The following is a 16783-nucleotide window of genomic DNA, read 5'->3' as shown; positions in this document are numbered from 1 at the left end:
GACCGTAGGAATTGCCGTTAAGCTTACCCTTCTTGTATCGAACATCGAAGGTGTACTGTTAACGAGCTAAGCTCCAGCGCAAAAGACGACCGTTTTTCGTAGACATGGACTGCAGCCATGTGAGGGGACAGTGGTCAGTCTCTATGGTGAACCTTGAACCAGTGATATAGCGAGCTAGCTTCTGCACCGCCCATACTACGCAGGCGCATTCCTTTTCTGATGCACTGTATGCTTCCTCACGAACTGCAAGCTTTATACTGGCGTACAGTACAGGGTATTCGTTTTTGTCATCTCTCTTTTGAGAAAGCAACACAATATCACACTGAATATTGAATGACTTAGAGTAGTCGGGCGCGTTCAACACTGGCTGACTCGTTAGTACTTTCTTTAGCATACTAAAATCCTTTTCTTCTTCGTCATCCCACTTTAGCGTTTGTGGTTCTGTTTTTCTGAGAGCATCTGTTAAAGAACTTGCAATCTCGAAATAACGCGGGATATATCTTTGGTAATAACCAGCCAAGCCAAGGAATGACCTGATGTCCCGCTTGGTGTGTGGTTGCGGGAAGTTGTCTATTGCGGTCAGTTTAACCTCAAAAGGCTGACGATGGCCTTGCCCTATTGTATGACCTAGATGAGCTATCTCCACGCGCCCTAATTGGCATTTGGGAGCCTTGACCGTTAAGTTGACCTCTCCTAGATGACACAACACGGTGCGAAGTGTTGCATACGGTCCACCCATCATGAAGAAAAGATTGCAATATCATCGAGATACGGAAGTGCAAAGTCCTCCATTCCCCGTAGCACCTGTTCCATAAGGCTACAGAAACAATAGGGAGCATTCTTCTATCCAAAGCTCAGGAATTGCGACCGAAAGGTTCCCATCGGGAGAATAAACGCCGCAAGCCTGCTTGCCCTCTCGGTCAACGGAACCTGCCAGTACCCTCTGACTAAACCGAGCGTGGAGATGAAATTAGCACTGCTAACTCTCTCAAGCCTTTCCTCGATATGCGGTATTGGGTAGGTCTGCCTTATCGTGATTAGGTTGAGTCTGCGGTAGTCGATACACGGTCGTGGCTCCTTTCCTGGGACCTCAACCAAGATAAGAGGCGAGGTATAATCACTCTCTCCGGGTTCAATTACACCTAGTTCTAACATCTTGTTTATTTCAGCGGCCATGACTTGACGTTGACGAGGTGAAACGCGATAAGCTTTCAAACGAACTGAGTCCGATGAGGTTAACTCTATATCGTGAACGATCGCACTGGTCCTGCCAGGTGCGGCTGAAAATATGTCTTTAAATTCAAGCACGAACTCAATCAGTACGGCCCTTTGATTGAGATTCAACTCCTCCTGCTGTACTAGCTTGTCAATGGTTTCATGAATGTCTTTTGCTTCCGTCACTGCTGTTAACTCCGGAAAGTCGACAGGCATCTCCACAGGTTGGTTAAGGGAGTAGTCACTATGGCCTCCCTCTGCCGGTAGATTGCTGTGGTACATTTGCGGCGTCCTTGGTTTTCCAGTACCGTGATTACGTAGTTTGTTTCACGTAATTTCTGACTTATGTCAACGGGTCTTTTCCATTGAACCTGTATTTTGTTTTGCAATGAGGGTTTCAGGATCATTACCTTTTCCCCAACTTCAAAGCGTCGCGTTCGAGCCGCCCTGTCATGGTAATGTTTAGCTTTGCTTTGTGCCGCACGCATTTCCTGCTCAGCAATCATTGTGGTAGGGCTTACATTCAATAACTTCCTCCCGCATTCTGCCTCTTGAGACATTTCAGGCTCCGGTGCTTTCCTGACCTCTTCATTAGCTAGTGTGCTTTCCGCAATATCCACTGTAGGGCTGTCCTGTTTGGTGGTGGTTGACGAATCCTCTGTCAGACCTGTTTTCTCCACCACTGGACATTTCTACACTGCCTTGGACGCGAGCTCCTTTGCCTTCGAACGAATTAGGGCTTGCACTATTCCCTCATTATACCCGATTCCCCTGCGTCGTAGCAAATCCTCGGATTTGTTAGAAAACAAATATGGAGATGTGCCGAAACGGCGGCTTCAGTGTCGAGTATTCCAAAAGGGCCTTCGACGTGAATCTTTGCCACAGGGAGACAAACACTGAAGGCCTCGGCGGCTTGCCTTATCCAAGCACATTCTCCCATGAACTGGCCTTCCTCCACGTACGACGGGTGCACCACATCCATTGTGGCTGCCGAGTCGCGAAGACCCCGACACGGTTTGCCGTTGACCATGTGGTCTCGAATGTATGGCGCCAGCAAGTTCAGATTTTCCATGTTACTACTTAGTGACTTCAACACTACTTTGAGTTGTAGCAAAATACTCGTTTGTTTGCCTTGAAAACATTTTCTTTTCCCTTCTGCCCTCCGCTCGGGTAACTCCTCCTTTCCCCCGCGGTCCTCGTCACTATTTTTCACCGAATCTTATCTTTCCTTTGAATTATACTAACTCAACTTTGACTATCGCTTTGGCTTGTCATTACACATAGTATATTGCAAAACATAGCACCTAATGATAGATTGGCGCTTTTGGAGTTAGCCAATGACTCGTGGAAAAAAGAATGCTCCCTTGATTCTTGGAAAACAGCAGGCATTATATCTTTATTGAAGCCTGGTAAAACGCCCCTTGTACTTGAGTCTTTTCGTCCTGTGAGCTTGAAGGTCTGTTTATGGATGGTGTCGGAGAAAAGAATTCACACTAGGCTGCAACGGTGATGTGAGCAAACAGAAACACTTCCCGGTCACATGGCAGGATCTCGAAGGCGGCGACGCATCACGGATTGAATTTTGGATATCGTTAACTATGCAGAGCAAGAACGAGCTAGGGAAATCTCACAATACCGGTTTTCTTTTATATTTTGAACGAACCCTCGACACAGTCGCTAATGCTCATATATTGTGTGGCCTGTTACAGGTGGGATTCTGTGGAAGCACGCTACCTAGGATATTTTACTTCTTAAATAACAGATCAATAACAATTCAAACAAGCAAAAGGAAAAGTTCCTCTCATAATATTATTTAAACAGTCCCACAAGGCACTGCTTCAAGTCCGTTTCTCTTTATTGTGGTATGGCGGATCTACCGCGCATATGTCCACGTGCACTACTCTACTTCATTTATACAGGGATTATGTTTGTATTTGGGCCTCTGCTTCAAGTACCGGCATTGGTCAATCAACTTTGCAGGATGGCCTAAACGTTGTTAACAAATTCTTAAACAAAAGAGGAATGGAGCTGTCTTACACTAAGGCAGCTGTGCTGCTTTTTAACAGAGGTATCTAAACGATTTTCAGCTGTCCCTTGAGGGACCACCTTCAGAAGTAGTGAAACAACAAATTTCTTGGGCTTATATTAGACAACAAAATTTTTATAAATGCTCACAATAAAGCCCTCGAACAAAAAAAAAACTCACTAATGTTGCCGCGTAGCAGGCACGACATGGGGAGGGTTCATTTCATCTCTACTGAAAGTGCATAATGCAATTCTTAAGCAAAAGATAGCATATTCTTCACCTGTTCTGCATGGAATCTCTCGTTCCTCTGAAGGGAGGCTTCAACGATTAAAGGCTAGGAGCATTAGAGTAGGCTTAGGCCTTGCTCGAGCAACCTAAAGTTTTTAGTAATTACAGAGGCACGTCCTCCTTCATTTGTTATTACGAGGAAGGTTTAAAGTTGTCGACAATACATTAAAGCTTCAGTGCAACCCAAAAGGCACCGACTAGTAATTACAGTTATAGAGAGGGACAGGGCGAACTTCAATACAGTGATGCAGGTGCTCAAAACTCTACTACCATATCAAGAATTTTCGTTCGCAAATATCCCCTGCGATTCATGCCAACTCCTCGCTCCAGAAATTGAACATTCGGTTGCAGGAATAAGTCGCGAACGAGATATTCTTGCAAGCAGCACAACAACTCGCGTTATATCAGATATACTTTCGATGCCCTGGCTATATTCAAGCCTATACAAATGGTTCTTGCCGAGCAAATTCTTCTACAGCTGCCATTGTAATTCCAGAGTCGAACCAATTACAGACATTTAATCCATCTCACACGATATCAACAAGAGTAGAGCTTTTAGAATATTGTCTTTGTTGTGGTCATAAATTCAATGCAAAAAAAAGGAACAATGGGTCATCCTCTGTGACCTGCCGGCAGCTTTGCGTTCACTTCAAGTTGACATCAGCAATTCGCAGAACATGGCGTTAGCTTACGAGACACTAAAAGAACTCACAAAAGGAAATATAGGAAATTGCAGAATAATGTTAGAGCGCATGCCTGGCCACTGCAATTTCACTGGTAATGTTGCAGCCGACAGGGCAGCTGGACAAGCGCATGTCAATTAAGCCGCACATGGTCTTCATCTAACGTCAGGCGAATGGCAGCACATACTAAGATAAATATCCCGTGATCGCAAAGTGACATGGTTTGTTCAGAACTCAAAATCTTCAGATTGGTTTTTCCTTGAGCCATCGCTTCAATATAAGATCCGCGCCACATAAGATAGTAAGAAATATTCAAGTTATTCAAGAAACTGCGGACTTGCGATTTAACAATATCGTGTTAAAATGTGAGAGTAGCCTCACACACATAGCTACATAAACCTGCATCTGCTTGTATGAATGTCACATTGCAACATCACTGGCAGTTATTTCGCGTGTGAAGGAAATAACATAAAACATTCTAAGAAAACGCAGATTGGTATCAGGTCCAATGAGAATTGTATTATAAAGGAAATTCGCTTGAAGACGAGGAGCGTTATAAAACGTAATTTCTTGATGTAGTACATCAGAGCGCTGTCCCATATGTTCAATGATGCACTGAGTATTAGGAGAGCAAACACGCTACTTTTTAGGAGAGAGTCAGAGAAACAAAATTACATGTTTCGATTAAAAAAAGCAGCATTGCTATTTTAGTTTTATTGAAGTGACATTATAGAAACAGTGCAATCACAGGTTGACTTCCCTGCAAAATAATAAACTTTCAGAAATACAAGAAAACACATAAGGACTTTTGGCATACACACAGGTTATCGTGACAGCTCTTTTCAACTGTACTATATACATAGAAAATTATGCATACAATATAAAGTCTGCTCGTTACTGCCCATAACTGTTCATACAACACAACAGACTTGCAGGAATGCCCACATCATTTCTCGCTTAGAAATTCCATAAGGAAGCGTTAGTTCTCCCAGTCTAAATGCTCGTGCCCATTAAGTCTAGAGAATCACTTGCATTAGCTTACTTCATAACAGGAAGCAAACAAGCGATAGTTAAAGCTCTTGCAAAAATCAAAGTTTCAAGCAAATTTTAATGAAACTATTTCTTAACTGTGCATTCCGACATCAACATCGCAAACTCGAAAAACACGTTTATAGTTTTTGTCGTTGTACTAGTCGTCTTGTGTTAAGCATAAGAAGGCATATTACATGAACCACAACGCACAAAAACGGGCGCATGCACCAAACTTGTTTACCTCTGAATGCGTGCTCGGCAAACGCTCCGTCATGCCACAAATATCCGGCATCCGCCCTCCTTCCGGCTTAAACACTTTCAAACTAGGGATGAACTCTAGGACGTCATAACACGACTTTTATCAAATCCTTCCGTACACTGCCATTCGATGCGAGAGCACCAGGTTTTCATGAGCCGGGAACAAAGAAAGCGCGAACGGGCCAGAGCTGCAATGCTCGGAATCGTCACACCGCATAAAAGATACGGTAAGTTAATGGCTTTACGAGAGCACAGAGGTTTTGCGGTAGTTAATGCACACGAAAATGAGCCGATTCACGTAATGGCGGCAATGTTGTTTACATCGTCTACCGGTAATTGTATCGCATGGATGGTCGCTGGTGGCGTGAATGTCGTAGTATTTCTATCTTATCCGAGTGGTATTCGGCATGTTTCAGCAACGGTACTTTCAGCTGCGAGGACAACAATCTGCGGAGCAGCTTTATCAGCCGGTCAGGGCTGAACTTCGCCGCATATCGTCATTTGGTTTGCGAATGCTGCGGGGTGTATGTGTTATTCTGCGGCAGTAGTGTAAAATGACTGTTTCTTGTGTGCGTAATCGACGACTCACTTGGAGTGGAGAGGCTTCCATGACACCCTTTTTATTGGTTTCTGTGCGGTCCTGCGGATGTGTATTGTTGATGAGTAGAGCCGTCTATGAATCGGACGCTACTGTACTGTCATGGCGGCCTAATTTCTTGCATTGTTGTGCACTTGTTGAGAGAGAGAGAGAGACAACTTTATTGAACCGAGCTCGACATCTTCTTAGACGCCGTCGATGGAAGTGGTTCCCTCTTCACGGGACCCATATGCTTCCCCAGCTGCCTGGCCCCTGGAGATCAGGACGAGCTGGTCTTCCAGGGCGGTGCTGGTGAGCAAGGTCTCCCATCGTTCGGTGAGGGTGGATGAGGGATGGGGTAGGGTAGTGGGGCAGGTAAGAGGTGGGGGGATTGCCTTGATGAAATCGCATACTCCAATGACGTGTTGGAGCATCCCTAACTGAGTTTTGCAGAAATTACAATCCTTCTCGTACCTTTCCGGGTACATCTTGTTTTGAAGGTAAGGGTGCGGGAAGGATCCTGCCTGTATCTGCCTGTAGATCGCTTGAATTTCTCTGCTAAGCGACTTGTGAGGATCGGGGTAACGGCGCCTCTCCGTCTTATAATGGTTCGTAATAAATCTATAACTAATTATGGACTGTGGCTCACCTTCCTCTACCCGGTGTTCCATCGCTCAGGCGAATTGGTGGGCAAGTTCATTGCCCTCCAGCCCAGAGTGAGCCGGTGTCCATATCAACTCAGCTTTCCTTTCAGGTACGTCGCGTTTACTCTTGATAATAACTAGTGCCACAAGAGACACCCGCCCCTTTCTGTAGTTGTTATACGCCTTTTGCGAGTCAGTGACAAATTCTTCCCACCTTGGGCTGCGCGAGTGCTAGTGCGATCGCGGCCTCTTCTGCCACCCCCGGAAAAGACGTCTTGATGGAGGCGCAGGTTACGAGCACATGCCGCGTCGTAACTGCCAGCGTTGCTTTCGATGAAAAACTGGGTAACGAAGCGTCTGTGAAGAGAACGACCCCCTCTTCCTCTTCTACTATTTGACCCAATGTCTCCGTCAAGGCCGCTATACGAGCCACTCTGCGGCCGTCGTTACGACCCGACCTCATGTTTCTAGGCAGTGGCTTACTTTGGATTTATGCGCCCAAAACCTGTGTAACGGCGCCGTTTCCTTCCGCTCTGCCTCTTGGCAGCCCAACTTGGCAATAACGCCACGTCCCGCCGACGTTTGACTGAGTCGAACTCTTTGATTAGACAAATGGGCTTCTATCAACTCTTCGACGACGTTGTGCTTGGCCATGCCGAGAAGCTTGTCGGTCGAAGAATGCTTCGGAATGCCCAGCGCCGTCTTGGTTGCCTTGCGTATAATGACGTTCAACTGGTCCCTGTCTTTCTTCAGTAACTTGAGGTACGGCGCAGCGTAAACGATGCGCGACGTCACGAATGCCTCGACGAGCGTCAGTGCATCGTTCTCCTTCAATCCCCTTCGTCTGTTAGTGACTCTTCTGATCATGTACGAAATTTGTTCCGTTGAAACCTTGATCTTATCGATCGACGCCCCCGCCTTGCCACTGTTCATGAGGATGACACCCAGGATACGTGATTGCGTGGTTGGCGTTATGGTCGTCCCATCGATGGTGATGCGGACGTTCTCTTGGTCTCCTTTTTCTCTTCTTGGCTTGATAACGAGTAACTCTGACTTCTGTGGCGAGCAACTGAGGCCGCACCATTTAGCGAACTCGTGCACGGTCTTTGCCACTCTCTGAAGGGTCTCCTCCATCCAACTCTCCTACCCTGCCCTCGACATCCACACAGTGATATCGCCTACATAGAGAGCGTGATCTATGCCCTCTATGTCTTGAAGCAAAGCCGGGAGAGGGAGGAGTGCCAGGTGGAAGAGAAGCGGCGAAAGAACCGATCCTTGCGGGGTGCCTCTGTCTCCCAGGGTTATCGGTTTCGACTTCTCTCCAATTTTGATCGTTGCCGTTGTATTGCTTAAAAAATTCTGCACATATTTGAAAGTTCGCTTTCCGCATCCCGTTGGGCGCAGGTTTCGGAGAAGACTTTCGTGTGTGACGTTATCGAAGGCCCCCTTGAGATCGAGCGCCAGGATAGCTCTTGGCGTAGGGGTCTTCGCTTGCTTGATAACCAGTTCGTGTAGTTGTACCAAGACGTCTTGCGTGCTCAGGTGCCTCCGGAATCCGAACATGGTCGGTGGCATCTGATCAGTGACGTCCAAATGTCTCTGTAGTCTCTTGAACACCATACGCTCGACCACCTTCCCTACACACGACGTGAGGGAGATGGGGCGCAGATTGTCGACGTGGGGAGGTTTCCCTGGCTTGGGAATGAAATGCACCTCCGCTTCTTTCCCTTCTTTTGGTAACGAACCCTTCTCCCAGGGCGCGTTGGCGAGGTTTAGCCGTTCAGCTCGGCTTTTGTCGCTCATATTTGTTAGCAACTTGTATGTAATGCCGTTAATTTCCGGTGCGCTGCCTTGATTACTTTCATCGATGGCTGCAACCAGCTCCAGTTCGGTGAAGGCTTCGTCCATCACGACGTTGCTATCCCCTTCATACTCATGAGTCGGGTTAACGCTCTTCTCGGTCTTGAAGCATTTACTTGTGAGTTCACGAATGAGCTTCTCCCCGCCCCCGTCGTAACTGTTAATCGTTCTTGTGAGGTCTCTAGCGCATGCGCTCTTGCTTTTTAACGGATCTATGTGGTGCCGCAACAGCTTCCAAGTCTTGTCTTCTTCATAGACAGTGTGCCTTGCAGGTCGTCACACATCTTCAACCAGTTTTCCCTGCATAGTTGTTCCGCATACTCGGTCACTTGCTTGTTGAGCTCGTGTATACGTCTGCGAAGCTTCTTGTTATGTCTTTGCCTCTTCCACCTTCGAGTAACACCGTGCCTGGCCGCCCACATGTGAGTAAGCCTGCTGTCTACGAAGGGAATTTGCGTAGCCATAGTAATCTTCTGAGTAAATTTGTTTACAAATTCGCGTTGCTTTATGGCCCACGCCTCATACGTCTTGGTGTCTTGGTCCTCGTCCTCGCCTTCACTGTCTGCTCTTCTACGTAACCAGTCCCGGTCTGTAATGTTGGCTTGACTCAGTTTCGCCTTGATGTCGGTCCCCCCGAGGGTTACAAAATTATATCGTGATCCGAGCCAAGATTTTCCCCCGTGTTACGCCAATTTGCGTCGAGGTTCCCCCGAACTAGCGTCAGATAAGGAGCGGTGTCTCTGACCGTGCTAGTGCCCGTCCTGGTCATTACACCCGGTTCGTTAACCACCTCCATGTCATGATCCTTTATAGCTTTAACCAATTGGTTTCCTCTTTTGAACGAATATTTGTAACCCCACATCGTGTGGGCGGCGTTGAAATCTCCTATCACTAAAATCGGTCTTGTTCTTGCTTCTTTAATGCAGTCCAATATGGCGCCTTCAAAGTCAATGACCCTGCTGGACGGTCGGCAGTAAGCATTCAGGACGAAACTGTTCCTGCCCCCCCCCCCCCCCCCCTCTTCTGCTGTGCATTTCGATGGGCGTATGTTCGCAGCCTCGCTGAGCGGTCACGCGCTGTGTGGTCGCGACGTTGCTGTGAACCAAGATCGCAGTACCCGTTTCGCTAGGGTCCGTATAAGTAATTTATCCCGTGAGCTTGGCCCGGCTGTTGGTCTCTTGTAACGCCATGATATCCGGTTTCTGGTCCAATTTATCAGCGTATAGTTGTAACTCCCCTATATTGTTTCTAATAGTCCTACAGTTTCATTGAAATAATGTCGCAGTCTCTTTCTGCTTTCCTTTAGTCTTCGCCATTTTCTACTTTCTGAGCGATAGATTTACGCACGGAACCAACTTTTCGCGGCCTGACCCGAAGATCTTTAATTTTTAGTTTTTAATTTTAATTTTGAATTAGCACAGTTGAATATTCTTCTTTCATATTGCAATATCTATTCTCGCAATCATATAACTCTGGCATGCTTCCGCTAGATTGGAAAACAGGAAAAATCATTCCCATGCACAAATCAGGTGACACTCATAATTCCTTTAATTATAGAACAATTTCTCTTACCTCAGTACCTTGTAAAATTATGGAACATGTAATCTACACGCATCTCATTAACTTCCTTGACGACAATAATTTCTTTACTCCTCACCAGCATGGGTTTAGAAAAAACTTCTCTTGCGAAACACAGCTTCTCACATTTACAAACGATTTACACTCTAACCTTGACGCAGGCTTCACGACGGACTGTATTTTTTTGCACTTCGCTAAGGCATTTGACAAGGTCTGTCATGCTCAACTCTTACACAAACTAAGCATTTTAAACATGGACCCTACACTACTTAAGTGGACCTGTAGCTTTCTTACATCGCGCGTTCAGTTTGTTTCTGCTAATGAATGTACTTCCTCTCTAGCCCCTGTCGGCTCAGGCGTCCCTCAAGGATTTCTCCTGGGCCCACTTTTGTTTCTTATATACATTAATGACTTACCTATTAATATTTCATCAAAGATATGTTTATTTGCCGACGATTGTGTGATATACCGCAAAATTTCCAATCACTGCGATGTAACAGCTCTACAAACCGACTTAAATAAACTAACTGATTGGTGCAGCACGTGGAAAATGCAACTTAACATTAAGAAATGCAAAACTATGAGGGTTTCTCGTACTAACTCTAGTTCTCCAAATTATTCTCTCACTCATATATCACTTGAACGTGTCACCTCGTATCGTTATTTAGGAGTGACCATAACTAACAATTTGTCTTGGAAAACGCATATTGATATCATAGTGTCCAAAGCTAACCGCACTTTAGGGTACCTGCGCCGAAGTTTTTCTCGTGCACCATCATCATCAAAACAATTACTATATACCACTTACGTTCGCTCGCAACTTGAGTATGCTTCATCAATATGGGATCCCTGGCATTCAACACTAATACATACGCTGGAAGCTATACAAAACCGTTCAGCCCGTTTCATATTAAATAACTTCAATCGGACAGCAAGCGTAACACACATGAAATGTTTTTTAAACCTGCCTCTCTTATCCGACCGCCGAAAACACTCACGCATTTCTCTTTTTCACAAAATCTATTATCATAATACCTTTTTACACACTCTTTGGATCAGGCCAGCACCCTTTATTTCTTCTCGCCGTGATCATAATCAGAAAGTTAGCATATCTCATTTCAATACTATCATGGGCGCAAATTCATTCTTACCAATGACTAGCAAAGACTGGAACAGCTTATCCCCTTCATTAACAGGTATAATTATTCCACTTATGTTTAGAAACGCACTTGAAAACGAACTTTTGTAATATACTTACCATTTGGCTTGACTATGTGTATGTACCTTTCTCTATTGCAGCGTTTTCATCAGTTTTCAACAGCATCATAATCAAAAAGTTAACAATCCATTTTGTAAATCTACTGTACATATTATGTTTTTTTTATCTCTTTACCATTGTGTACATCACATTTGTATTTGTATCTTTTGTACCTCTGTTTATTATCATCGGATGTCAACTCAATATTTGAAATTATTACTGCTGTTATTTATTTTTGTTTGAGTTACTTTTACCGATGTTTACTTTGTATTTTCTTAGCCCCTCCCCTCTATAATGTACTATGTACCTTGAGGGTAAAATAAATGAAATGAAATGAAATGAATTAAGTCGTCATGACTTCATTTTGGCAACGGTGAGATGCTTGTTTTTCGCATCCAACGTCATGACTCTAACGGAGAGTTGGCTGCATTTGGCCTCCACATTATCCATTCTTACTGCTAGACTCTTCACTCGCGCAGACATTTGAGAAACTTGACTGGAGATTTGCGTAAGCATGCTCATGACCGACTCCATTGTCGGAGGAACAGCGGCCTCGGCCTTCTTTTCTCCATGGCAACAACTGCCGTTTCTGTCTGTGGCGTTTGCGTCACTGACTGCGTTAACGCCAGTGACGTGATCAGCTTCGTCGCTGCTGGTGCAGCGCTGGTGGTGTCTCTCTTGGGTATATTCCTTTTAACTGCACTGACGTCATTATCACTGTTCTTTGTTCTACTGAGCGTCTCAATACGCTCCATCATTGCTTTTATCTGATTGTTTTGGCTCTTGATTTGATTGTTCTGCCTCTCTATCATCTCCTTGAGTTCCAAACAGTGTCTACACTCGTTGTCTTTGGAAGGGCGCGAGGAGGGGAGGGGAGGGAAATTGCTATTGTCAAAAGCGACGGGAGACCCCGCTGCACAGCCCACCTGTTTCTCGGCGCCGTTGCTCCGCCGGGTCTTCGACTTGTACCTCGAACGAGATTCTCGCCTGTGAGCCCCAGCTGCTGATGGGGATGTGGTATCGCCCGTGCTTCTCCCTCGCCTTGTCTGAGAGCGGCTGCGATGCTCGCTCGGCGCCTGCCACGCTGTCTGCTGCCACACTGGCCCCCTCGGCTGCTGCCACTGCTGCTGCCCCTGTTCTCGTTGCTGACGTTCCCAACGCCGTTTACGAACGACGTATGGCGTCTTGAATCTCGCTGTACACTCCTTGTCCGCGGTGAGGTGGTTGCCCCCGCAGAGGCTGCACTTGGGTTTACAGCAAACGTGGCTTTCTTTGGGATTCTTCTTGCCGCAACCACGGCATATCTTGTCTTTGGCGTTAGGACAAACGTCCATCCGGTGACCGAGGCGACCACACCGGTAGCGCATATCGATCTGCTTGCAATACAGCGAACACTCGACGAGCAGGTTGTCGTATCTGATGTAGCTCGGGACCTTGTCGCCGTCGAATGAGATGACCACCGTCGTCGTCTTGCCAATGCGGTTGGCTTGCATAGCAGTGGGATTATGCTCTTGAACGATGTAGTCGTTGATTTATTTAAAAGTGTCCGTCATCGGAACACCGCTGATGACGCCCTTAACTTAACGCGGTCTCGTAGGCGCTGGCTTCGTGTGCCGTGCCGTTGATAGTGAGTCTTCTGACGGCCGAGTAGCGGTCTGCGTTCTGTCGTTTAGGCGTACTGATAACCACTATGTTTTGCTGTTTGTTCGGGCAGACAACATCTTGCGTCACCTCCTTGCCACTCACGTTCGCAGCTGCGATGATGGCTCGGCTGATCTCGAATATAGATACTTCCCCAAGGTTCAGACCTCCCCTGGGACGCATGAGGATCTTGATGCCTGGCCTCGGCAACCCAGGCACCCTCGCTGCCTTGAGTAGCTTGCTCTTGAAATTTTTCCGCTGCGGGCGACGATGCCCGGCAGCCGCCGGCCCCCCGTTGACCGGTATTAGACTTAGCTTGCTCTCTTGCTCCTGGGTCTTCTTCTCCCCGGCGACCCGCCAGCCAAACTTCTCGGAAACCTCCTCCGGCATTATTTCTTCACCCTCCACTTCTACACGCATAGCGTACGCCATTTTCTTGATGCACTTCGCCTCTAGATCCCCGGCAAGGTCGATGGCCCCGCCGGAGCACGCTTAAGCACGGCCGCTATTTTGCTTTCTTCAGGCATAGCTCGCAGCGACACTATGCTCGTAGAAAAAATCCTCCTAAATCGGAGAAAAATGGTTTCCCACCTCAAATTTTGGTATCCACACGGTCCTTGTAACTTCACGGATGCCGTTGTGTGAGAACTTGCATGAGGTGGGGTGAATTACCGGGCCTATTGCCGAAAATCGAGGAGCACATGTGCTCCTCACATGTGCACTTGTTGAAGAGAACTTCCACAATATCGCTAGCGCTTTCGGACATTGCTTGCGTTCTCTTTGTGTGCTTGTGTGCGGGCGCGCGCCTGTGATATTTATTGTTAGTGTGTTAGCTAAGCCAGCGAATTCCAGTGTTCCCTGCATTTGTCCACGACGTGCCCGAACGCAGTGATATGCTACGTGTTCGTTATTTAGAGAGCTTCTTTCAATGCTGTAGGGGCATTGATTTTTGCTGTTTCGTGGCCAGTTTTTAATGCATTGCAAATAATTACCTTGTGGTGAATGATAGATGGCGCACTAACCGCTTCGGTATTTCTCCTTTCATTTCGAGTTTTGTGTTATGTGTTCTAGACAATGGCTACCAACTTGGCAAGCTAGTCAGAGCCGAGAGCACCATTTCTGTTACCATAGGGCACAGGAGGCTCTGTCAGCAAGCACTAAAAGTGTCAGTTGTGCATTTATTGTTTCAGGCATTCTATGTGGCAGATCTTGCATATTAAAAAAATATGTATGTAGTTCATACGGCTCCCAGCTTTTTTTTTAAATGCTGTAGATGAGAAACCTGGCTTTGTCATTTCTAAATATGGACGTGTTTTTTCTTGCGCACGGCATTTAAACTTCAAAAAAAAAAATTTGGGCGTGCACGCACTCGCACCTGCAACAAAATTAAGCCATACATTCTATACCACTCTTACATATTGCTTGAATACTGTAATCATGTATGCACCTGTTCATGAGGCTACACGTGTGTGTTATGCTTGTACAGATTCCATATGTGCTGCCCAATACTAATAGATTGCATGTCTGTAATACGCGCATGAATTCCGCATGCATACGGTCATACGCTTTCCGTACACTTCCTACAAAGGTTTTCCATATGTCCAGCACAACCTCCGGGTGCGTCTATGAAAGCCAGTTTGTTGTCCTTATCTTTCTATATTATCCGTAGAAAGTTTCCCTATGCGCCGCATAACTTCCAGATGCTTCCTTAATATTCCCATATCATGTCTTACTTAAGGAAAATATACGGAATCCATATAATTTCCATAAGATCTTATACGAAACGTTTCAGTATAGGCTTCACAGAAATTGACCTATTTACGCCTAGATGGCAGCAGGAGTATTCTGGGAAACCAAACGGAAGGACCAACGGAATGGGGCAGAGATTGTACCGGGCATCTAGCCAAAGAATGCTGTGCATTAAATATCCGTAAGGACGCATCACGTTACAAGAGCGAAGATCACACAAATCCATGTACTATCAATAACTTCCATGGTGTCTACACAATTGTAGTGCCAAAGTTCCTTCTAGTAATTGCTGTAGAAAACAGTTTGACATGAACTGTTCTTAGAATTTTCTCGAAACACGACCATTGCACGCGACGTCGGAGAACAAGTGTTGCATAATAAGCCAGAAAAATAATTTCTGTATGATTTAATTGCATGTATTGCTTTAAAGATAGAAATTTTGTAACTATGCTGAGTTATCAGTGACGACGAATGCAGACGTCAAAACGCGGCGAGAATAAAACGCATTGAGAACGCAGGCGACAGCTTGCGCGCGCAAGGTACGCGCACAAAACTCAAGCAACGACATATTTGCGTCCGCCGCAACAGAGAGAAGCTTTTGAAGAAGACGCGTTGGAACGTAGGCGAGTGCGTCAGTGGGCATAGAATGCGAGAAAAAAAGCACTGCATAACATTTCTTTCAGTTATAAAACACGAGATTAGCGGTAAAAAAGAAATTTCCCGGGAAAATTGTCATATTGTGCTTATTATTATTGGAGTTGCTAATCTCTTAAAGGGTCCTTTACCAGGCCACATAGCAAATTTTAGTTATGCACTGAAAGTTGTCACGTGCCCTCTAGGGAGATTTCTGCAGCACGAATTTTTCAAATTTGTTTCTTAATATTAATTCAAGAAAAAACAGCGCTACAACGACACGGACTAAGTATGTTACACAAGTATGTTACACCAACTCGTCCACATCGAGCTCCTGCTGGTTCATTATATATTTCAGCGCTGGGAACCCATGATTTCAGGAGGCGAGCGTCAGCATCAACATATCCTTCTCTCTCCTTGTTCCCGTCTAGCCTATGCAAGCGATAGCCCTTCCCTGCATTTTCTCATAACCAACCGGAGGATCACGCAATGCGTACGTCATGGGCCCCACCTTCCTTTTTTTTCCCGCGCTTTCTTGCGGCGCGCCCACTTCCGCTGACGGTCAATCGCGCGAGCTGTTGCGTTTCTCTCGTTCCGCGCAGCGCGAAATTTTTGGCGCCGGGCACGAGAACGCCTCACCAGCGGGCACTGAGCAAGCCGCATGCGGATCACAGTGCATCATCGCGCTCTGGAACACGGTAGAAAATGACATAGTTTAGCTCTCTGTGCGCGCCCCTGCACGGCATGGGAACAAGCAGATGAAACAGAAGTACATCTCTCTTGCTACGGTACCAAGTAAAACAAAGACACACAGACATTCGATTTGTGGGTTTTATTATTGCTTTCAACTTCAATTCGTCTATTGAATTAACCGAAGCAACAAATAAATGATGTTGCCTTTAATAATTATGAAAGTCACCTGCCACAATGAGTGTCGTCACAGCATTGCCATGTGCGTAGCCGCACTTGGGCGATGCACGCGTACATCGACTCTAAAAAAATTAAATTATGGGGCTTTACGTGCCAAAACCACTTTCTGATAATGAGGCACGCCGTAGTGGAGTGGTCAGGCAATTTCCACCACCTGGGGTTCTTTAACGTGCACCTAAATTTAAGTACACGGGTGTTTTCGCATTTCGCCCCCATCGAAATGCGGCCGCCGCGGCCGGGATTCGATCCCGCGACCTCGTGCTCAGTAGCTCTACACCATAGCCACTGAGCAAAACATCGACTCTTTCTAACCAGACTGCGTTTGGTTTGAAATTTCAACTCTTTTTCACATCGCGCAGGAATGTATTACTTTGCAGACATGACGCTAGCGCGTGTTGGGTGCACTGCGCT

The 16783-nt window shown here is 46.1% G+C and overlaps 1 protein-coding gene across 1 annotated transcript in view; it reads right to left on the bottom strand.

Annotated features, from left to right (window-relative positions):
• The window catches only part of LOC126526389 (monocarboxylate transporter 3-like), a 72053-nt gene that overhangs the window by 18791 nt on the left and 36479 nt on the right, over nt 1–16783 (bottom strand). The gene's annotated exons all lie outside the window — the stretch shown is intronic.

This window comes from Dermacentor andersoni, chromosome 8, assembly GCF_023375885.2.
Source record: "Dermacentor andersoni chromosome 8, qqDerAnde1_hic_scaffold, whole genome shotgun sequence".
In the NCBI taxonomy this organism is placed as follows: domain Eukaryota; kingdom Metazoa; phylum Arthropoda; class Arachnida; order Ixodida; family Ixodidae; genus Dermacentor; species Dermacentor andersoni.
Note: the sequence above shows the minus strand (reverse complement) of the source record. Positions and strands in the feature narration are given on the sequence as shown.